Here is a 9616-nt window from a genome sequence, read left to right on the forward strand (position 1 = left end):
GCACGAAAAGAACGCACACAGGACGAGCGCAAACTATCATGCGTCACAGCTCGACACTTGAAGCGCACTGCTCAGACATAAAGCAGGACGCACGAAACGAACGACCAGGTACACACAGGACGAGTGCGAACTAACTGTCACAGTTGTTACTTACTTCGGTTTAACAGCGCGCTCCTTTCAAACGCGGCAGTTGCAGCGAGCGGAGTGACCTTCGTACGCTCTGTGGCTTCAGCGCGGACATCGCGGGGAAAGCACAAGACATGCACCCCCCCCTCCCGGCCGCCCCCTTCTTTCCTCGAGATAAGCGCACGAAGGCGACCACGCCCTGTAGAGCGAAGAGCAACGGCGCTCACAGGAGCGGGGCGACGATTTTTAAAGCGCGCCACGCGGGCACATCGCGCCATCTCTGTGGTAACTAAGAAAGCATGCTGATGTAAATGGTGTATATAAATAGCTCACCGTTAGCAGGCTGAAAGACGGCTGAAATAGCTCACCGTTAGCAGGCTGAAAGAACCGTGTAACGCCGCGCGCTGGTAAGTGAGAGGTCGCTCATTGGATTTCGCGCGTCGGAAAGTTTTTCTGAATTACTTTTCTTTGTGGCTTTTATATATATATATATATATATATATATATATATATATATATATATATATATATATATATATATATATATATAAACGCTGCATGATGGTGGCGACGGCGACGGCAAAAATCAGCCGAGACTGTCCATATAATTGCTATCGCAATAAAATGAGCTGGGCTGAGCCATGCGCGAAGATTGAATAAAGCATATATTTAGCGCATATCTATGAACTTGAGTGTACGACCGAGTACTTGCGCAGTAAAAAGCTGCGTGTGTATAAGGTCAGTGTCAGCGTCTAGTAAGGGATCAGTAACAATAAGTACCAGTGACGTCAGGCATCGACACGAAAAGCCTTGCTGGTGGCACCAAAGTAGTTTCCCATTACTAGGATACTGAATTCGTAAGGCAAGTCAGTCATTGGATCCATATAAAATGAAGAGAGTGTTCCGTGTTCCATATTTCTTTCTTTCTAAAGCTGCTGCGAGCGTCGTATTTGTTTTATTATTGCTTTCATTTTATATTATTTTTCTATCTTTTGCTCTTACATGCTATCTTCTATTTTACATGTATCGTCATTTCTGTTTCTTGTGTGAGCTCAAATGAATTAAGAGGCCGGAAGTGGAAACCGGAAGTGAATTAGGGCCCGGTAATGGAAACCGGAAGTGAAGGCAACACTGGAAGTTTGTGACCGGAAGTAAGTTAACCAGCAGCAGCAAGTATTTTGTTATGTCTCATTTCTTTATGTTTTGTTTGTTTACTTATCTCGGTTTATTTTTTTGGTCCTCTTCGACTCAATCTGATTAGTTAATTTAGGACAGTGCATCAGGTTGTTTGTTATCACCAGCACAAAACCGTTAAAAAAAGTTATGTTTTTCTTTTTGCATTCTCACACAACTCAAATAACTTCAGTTGCATTAGTTTTAAGGCGCTGCCTTCCTAAGCGCCTATCGTAAATTATAAGCACCTTAATGTATAGCATTAAACGCACCGCCATTCATGATAATGCTACTCTAAGGAGGAGTCTCAGATGTATCCTTGGCCTGGTTCTCTCATGCATGCCAGAATCCCTTATAGCACTGCAGTTTTCAAGTATGTATACCATCGTGAATAGGAAAACAGAACTCCAGAGATGGCCGATGACCTCCACAGGCAGGCAGGCGACAATGGCCCGCTTCCCCCATGCGCATAAAGAAAGTTATTTTCCTTCGGTGGGTTAAAGAAATTGACAGTGCTTAATTTTTTTCTTACATTTTAATACTTTACCGCGGGAGTTGCAATGCAAAATGTAACAGTATGCAATGAATAAGGCCCGAGGTGACGCGCATGCGAAATGTCAGCCTCAGAGGTCTAGAGGTAAACTCAAAAGATTTCTTCAAAAGTGATCGATGTAAGCGCGCAGGTCACTGTATTCAAATCGATCCTGCTACCTCCCTTTTACGGGTAGCTTACCGACACTCGTTGAAATTTTCATTCACGGCATTTCAAAGATGTACTGTCGTTACACAGCTTTTTTATAGCCTTATTTATTCATTGAGGCCTGTAGTGCTAACGTTCGCCGGTTTCATTTGCCTGGAGACAACTTTATGCTGGAAACGTAAATACACTGTAAAAAGCAGCGCCACCTCGCGCATCTATACACACACACACACACACACACACACACACACACACACACACACACACACACACACACACACACACACACACACACACACACACACGCATATATATATATATATATATATATATATATATATATATATATATATATATATATATATATATATATATATATATATATATAAGCGATGATCAAACAGCATCAGTGGGCCGGTTTCTTCTGCGATGCTCGATACGGATCTCCCCACGAAGAAGAATAAAGAATGTCGGTTCATGCTAGCAGGTGCTACAAGAAAATAAGAAAAAAGAAAATACTTATTTACGTGTTCCCTTAAGCCAATTGTTTTTGTGCGTGTAAACGCATATGAAGCCGTAATAAAAAATTCAGGAGCCTCTCCCGTATCTGGAAAATGGGGACAAGTGAAGCTCTGCATGTGCATGCCTAACCTACTGCTTTTTTTTATTTCTCTCTTTCTATCGCATTGCGCAATGCTTTCTCTTTACTCTTTCCTTCCTCCGTGCCGGGAATTCGACCGTCATTCACGTGATTAGCAGCGCAACGCTTCAGTTGCTACAGGCAAGAACGACGGTCACGCGTTGATATCCAGGCAACAGTGAAATGTGACAACGGGAAATGATAAGTCACCTCGATAAAAGATCAGACTGCCATATCGGAAACGGCTGATCGACTGCAAGCCCGCGATCGAGAGAGCATCGATTCTTGCAAAATGGCGCATACAAACACGCGTCTGACCGGCGCACCTTCGAAGCCCGTATTTCTGCACGTTCGCCGACGCCGGGTATTTCGCGTATGACGCCGCCGCCGCCGCCGCCACCACCACCACCGAAGTCTGAAACTGATAACAAGCTTCGCTTGAAAACAACATTAATGATGTGTATTTGCACTAAATATTGCAAATTTATGGTGTCATCACACAGCTGTTGCCAACAGGCAGAAAAAAGAGTGTTCCACACTCGCCGCCATGGCTGCGATCGGCGCTTACTAACACCCTAACACTCCCAGGTTTAAATGCACATGTATACCCCATAAAGTGGACGGGAGGATGACCGCCGCCGTAGCTCAGTGGTAGAGAATTGGACGGGTTATTCGAAGGCCGCAGGTTCGGTCCCTGCCGGCGGCACGTTATCTTTTCGTGCACTTTACTTTCTTCACATTTATATCCTAATTACTACAACGAACATCCCCTATACTTTTCCTGGCATTATTGTCTGTTAGTTCTGATTAATATTGTGTTTAACAAACAAAAACAAGCCCTTAAGAGTCATCTTCTTTCCTTCATTCATAGCTGTTGCACGTCGTGCTTAACGAAGTTAGTAGGGCAGCGCTAAAAAATATGGACGAAAAACAGGGGACTCCGTAGGAATGAAGCAAAATAACAGATGAATGAAGTTGATTCATGTTTACGTTTTTTATATTTATCGAAAACAAAAGCAACCACTCACATAGCTTAGATATAGACAGCAATTTTTAATGATATCCCCGTGGATGTTAGCTTGGTTCATCGCCTGGCTTGCTACTCCGGCTTAGCTTATCCACTTACCGCTCATGTTCACTTGTAAAATCATAGAAATTCCGTACTCTTAATTATTAGTGAGGTTTTCTCTCTCCTAACCATTTAGTACTGTGGACACGACAGAGTTCTGTTAAAGATAGATAGCACTCAGGCCTGTCTACTGGCGTTTTCGTTTCGATGCTTTGTGTGTGCTGTGACACTGCCACTCGCTGGTCAATGTCTGATGCTCTGTTTTGGTTGGATAGTGTGCGGTCGATTACCTTAGATGGACACATTATACTTTGAAGTGCGGAGCACTTTAGGCACCCGGGCTGTCGTATGCTGTCGTCGCTTGACGTAACGCAGGCGAAACCACGTATAAAAATAGAAAAAATGAGGAAAGCGAGAAATAGAGAGAGAGAAGGAAAATGAAAAATAGGAAGAAAAATAGAAATAAATAGAAATGAAGAGAGAAAAAAAAAAACGATAGAAAAGCTGGAAAAGAGAAGAAGAAAGAGATGAGGAAAGAAAGAGAAGGCCGAAGAGAAACAAAGAAGGCTGCCTAGCTCCACACTTCCTTCAGGCTTGGCACCACTAGTAGGAAGCTGCCTTATTTACCTTTTTTTACGTTTTTCCTTAAACTCGGAAAATTCCTTGTGATCTCATCCCACTTCTAAATTCGTCCGACACTAGAGATAATCATTAAAGCGTAATTGCTGTGGTGCCTTCGAAAATTTTAATGTCGAAGAAATTCCAGCGACATATGGGATACGAAAATCAGGATTTCTGTGGCTCCTTTAATGGACCTCACGCACGTGCCCTTTTCCCCATACGTTCCTATTTTTGATCCGTCCTCGTAAACGCCTTCTGTACCCATTTTGTTAATTATCACTCGTACTTTTCTGCTCCTTTTTTTTAACCTTTCTTTCAACTTTACCGTACGTTTCTTAAGCTTTGGGTTGACGTTCAACTCGCCGACATCGTTACCGCGGTGGTGCTATCTTTGCCACTGCTGTTCCAGCTTGCGAACGTGCAGCGCGCGACACTCATTAAAAGGTCGTTTCGTTTGCGCATGCATCCCAATGACCGAGTCATTGGGGGAAAAAAAGGGAGGTCGCCGGCATATACGGCGAAGTTCCTACTCCGGATCATTAACTCCCTTCCACGGCCCCACGAGTTCTTCACGCTTGGGACGGTAATTCGTGCACATACTTAGGCACGGGAACAAGTGCTGTTGCGTTTAGTCGCCATGCTGGCTGGGTAAAGCCCTGGAAATGGCAACGAGAAGGCCGCCAGCACGCCAGCTTGCGACATACGCTTGCTATATTTTCTTGTTTCTGCTTGGTGTAATTCCTGCTATAGCGTGTGATGGGGCAGGAATGCGTGCACTTGTTTTATTTATTTCTACGCGCGCGTCTTTTTGTTCGAGATGTGTGGAAATATCCCTGAGATATATTTATGGGTAATGCGCGTCTGCGGAAAGAACAAACCAATACTTTTTTTGCCTGAGAGGCATCTGCCACGCAAGGCACCTACTAAGTGAAGTTTCGCGCAAAATTTTCTGCGTGTGACTAGGCCCGTGCACATCCTTGTCTAGTAAGTTTGCCAGCATTACGTAGCACTCTCTCGAGAAAGAACTTCATGATGAATAGCTTTTATCTGTTGTAATGGTGTAGAAGTGCAAAAACACAAAGAAAGAGAAAAAAAAAACACGGAGGTTAACGATAGAAAGTCTCCGGTTTGCAACCCTGTGCTTGGGAAGTTGAAATGGGGGGTTAAAGAATGAAAGAAAAAACGAAGAGCGCCTGACGGCACTACAAAGTCAAGATTATAGCCCTGTCCAAGTAAGACACACCAATATCGTCGGTGAGCAGTCGCAATTTGTCAATCAGTCCGGTTTCTCGAAGGAACCACAACAATGCCTCAGAGCGGCTCACGTTGAAGACCGGGTAAGCCAGTGCTTTACGATTTTGTTCTTTGTGATAGGGGCAGCTTGTCTAGCTGGCTTGAAAGACACAAGAAGGTAATGCAAGAGCGCTTACGCAGGAGGTTCTATGCCGTAAAACTTTTTTAACCAAAATTTCAGTTCTTTATCTATCACAACAGCACTCGCGGTCGGAAAAGTGACTGAACGGAACGCAGAGAACTTATCCGTAGCATTTATTATTTGGCTGACTTACAGTTTAAAAATAAGAAATGGGGAAAGAAAAATCTCAACCGTTCAATTTCTGGTGCTTACTGATTGCGTGGTATACGCGAATCCAGACCTGACCTGGAGGGCCTGAGTTTCCTGATGGTACCGATGTCCTGGCGCTGCCAAACAGATCACATACGCAGCGTACAAAACATGGTGCTGTATACTACATACCGCTTAGTATTGCCTGTGTTGTGTGGGGGGCATACGGCTAGCTGCATGAATATTAGATTAAGGTAACACGCTAACGATGTCAACAAGGAAGCCAGAGGCCCCTTATGCGATCATTGTATCCGCTGCGGTTGCTTGGCGTTGTTTACTAATGCAAATGTCTCGTTCCGGCGCTGGAGTAAGCACCCGCGAGAAGTGAAGGAAACAGACTATTTCTTCAAGAACTCGGATAGCTGGGTCAGCTGTTTGTCGGTTACACTGTTAGCTAAAGGTATCATGGTTACAGGAAGTGTCTTTGGGAAGGCAAGTGATTAGCAGAGCTAACTGCTTCGTTCAGTCTCTTTTCAAAGCAGAAATTTGGGCTAGTTGGCGGTAACTGAACTTGTGCATCTTAACAAGCGGAAAGCAACAATCACAGAAGAAACATACACTTAAACAAGAATGTGAATACTAAGGCTGGCTACACAACAAAGCGTGACGCACGTTTCATTGAGTGCAAAGTAGGTGTGGTGTACAGTATCCCACTTACATGTGGAGTGGGCCACATCGGCCAAACCGGCCGCTCTGTTAATTAAATGTTAAGAGATCATCGCGCAGCTGTCAATTATTCGAAGGTTGGGGGGGGGGGGGGGGGCTGCACACTTGGCAGATCACTGCCGCAGATGCTCTTGCATGCTCGCCTGTTCATATGTCAACGTGAAAATAAGGTATTGAAGGAACCAGTTTTTCTTTTTCTTTTTTTGAAAAGAAATTAGTTGCGTGCATTTTAAGCACCCAGTGCGAGAAACCGCCGTCCAAAACTGCTGAAGTGCATGGTAGTTGTCTAACGTCTTACTACGACACAGAGGCAAAAATTTACTTTGGCGTGCACATACAAGCCCACGCACTAACACACGCGCACAATAACGCAATGTTGCACGCGTGCGCGCGCGCACGCACAAAAAAATTGTAAAGCAAGAATAACCATAAAAAAGAACAATGTATCAGAACAGTAAAACAAAAAAAAAATGCCGTTAAGGCAGGTCCTTTTGCGACATGAACGATGCGAAAGAAGACTGTCACTCGTTGCGCAACTGACAACGCTTTGAGCGCGAGTCACCCGTACATTGTTGCCGCAACATCGCTTGCACTCGACGTATACAAGCTGTTCTCGGCACTTTTCCTTTTTCACACACGCCTCTCTTCTGCGCTTCGCTATTGTGTTCGCTTTGTGTTTTTTTTTAGTGTTATGCTTGTGTGTTTCTTTCCTTTCGTTGTTTCACTTCGACCTTCCGCCAATGTGAACATCCTGCGCCCAGCCTACCACGTAGCATCATCAACCGGTACACTCCCACAAATGAGGAGCCGAGATTAGAGACAGGCCGTGCACCTTTCCGCTACGGCGCCACTTACCGTGACTGCCGCCCAGAGCGGCCACGGCTCACCCTTCAAAAGCACGCATTCACGGCGATTACGCTTGCTATTCTTGGCATGCTTTGTTCTTCGATTATCTTATTTTTTTTTTACTCTTTGGCGGAGAGGGCTGTTTCCTTTCATTTTTCGCTTCACCAAGCTCTTCACTTCTCATTAATACAGGCCACGTGTTCTTACTTTCTTTCTTTCCTACTAACCTACAGAAGAGCTTTTTTTTCCTTACCTTCTTTTCTCGCTCGGTCATGCGCCGGCTGCTATAGACGTTAATTAGGACAGAGCGACTGAAAGAAAAAGAAAAAAGCGTGATGCAATTGAACGATGAACGTTGGCGTGTAGAGAGATGCCCTCGGTACAGCGGGAAGTGGGGAAGAAAGGCATGGAGCGTTGAAATGAGAGAAGATTGCGAAACGGAAATCTTGGCGAGACAGTAAACCAATGAAGCGATATAAGATGGAGTAACACGGGTGCGCATGCGCATTCCCGAAACATCGGCATGCCGACAAGACCTTCGGTTGCGTTACATGGGAATAGAACCACGCAATCGCTTCCTCCGCCACCGTTTATTACTATTATTATTATTTTTTTTGCAGATCGACATCGAGTGAAATCGATGAGGCGTTGGCTGTGCTGTCGCAACTACTGCGACGGCGGATTGTGGTGGCGACAAGAGGATTTATGCTGATTGCGCCGAAGCCGCCGATGCGGTCTTGCGTGCATACACGTGTACGCAGGCGCGAATCTGTTGCGCTTCTCGGCGATCATTCCTGTCGATTTCCAGCGCCTACGGCCCTGCGCAGCTGGCGTGCGTCCGCGTTTGCATGTTCCTGATTCGAGATACACAGAATGTATATATATATCTCGCGAGAACAACTATCAGGCCTCGCGTCAGCAGCGATGTGCTGTCGCTTGCGTTCTCGCCATTATGTGGGCGCAACGCGCCTCTCATCACGCCACCCTCCCCCCACTCTCACTCACATTCTGGAACAAACACACACACAGCTCTCACCAGACGCCTTTCTTCGGTTGGAGCTTTGTCCCAAACCGAACATCGCCACACGCATGTTATGCAAGAGCACATTTATGAAACGTGCTGCGCGCGCATTTGTTTGCCGCGTTCGCGACACAGACGCCGCCAACCCAGATATGACCGAGTGCAGTGTCAGATGCAGAAAACTCGCAATGCCACACAGTGGAGACAACTATACGATTGTGATGTTGAATGCGTTGTTCGGAAAGGCTCGAAACCTAAAGAAAGAAGCAGCTGACGAAGTGTACTGGCAGAAAGGGCAGACAACAAAGAACGCCTGGCTGACAACTGAATGGCATGTAATCTGCTGATAGTACTAAAGAACCAGTTATTGTAATTCATGGGCTACAGACGAAGTGGAGGAGGAGCAAAAGAACACGACACAAAAAAAAAATATCCGGCAGATCCCACGTACCGTGGGAATCGATGTTATGCGAAGCATGCGCGGGATGGTGACTCTGGCGTAATTTTTCACCTTGAGTGAAACGTTACGAAATGACGCTAGAGAAATGTAGAAGTGGTATACGCAAACTCATATGTTGAAGAGCCGCATATGTATTATATAACCAGTTGTTTACAGCTTCGTAACGATGCCAACAGCAACATGGGTGTTAACAACACCAGACGCGGTAAGCTGATATGTAGTGCTTATATTCTTCAATACTGGATGGAGCGAATCCGAACAGGACAAAGAGGAGACACAGAGGCACAGGACAGGGGTTACACGCAACTAAGCTTTATTTAGGAAAGTTTCCCTAGATATGTGGTACGCAGCCGAGTGGCACGCGCAGGCGCACTGCACGTACAGTGCAGTTGTTACAGTTGCGTTACAGTTGTTATGCTTATACTAGTCCGTTATGAATGACGGAGAACGCACGCACGTTTCACGAACCTGTGCGTATGTGTAGGAGAGGTTCTTGACAGTTCTTGAACAAAGTCATCATCACCGTGATCAGTGAGCACCAGAGGCTGGACCAGACTTGTTATCGGATCCGTTCGTGATCGCAGCTATGAGGGGTCAAATTGTAGTGAAGTGCGATGTATATATAGTGCAACTGGTGGACTTCTTGGATGCCTCTTACGATGAATACCAG

The 9616-nt window shown here is 45.4% G+C and overlaps 1 non-coding gene across 1 annotated transcript; it reads left to right on the forward strand.

The window, feature by feature from the left end:
• Positions 1–3273: 3273 nt before the first annotated feature.
• Positions 3274–3345, forward strand: Trnat-ggu (transfer RNA threonine (anticodon GGU)). The gene has a single exon. It is a non-coding gene; the product is annotated as a tRNA-Thr (tRNA).
• The last annotated feature ends 6271 nt before the right edge of the window (positions 3346–9616 follow it).

The sequence above is a fragment of the Rhipicephalus sanguineus genome, chromosome 5 (genome assembly GCF_013339695.2).
Source record: "Rhipicephalus sanguineus isolate Rsan-2018 chromosome 5, BIME_Rsan_1.4, whole genome shotgun sequence".
Lineage (NCBI taxonomy): Eukaryota > Metazoa > Arthropoda > Arachnida > Ixodida > Ixodidae > Rhipicephalus > Rhipicephalus sanguineus.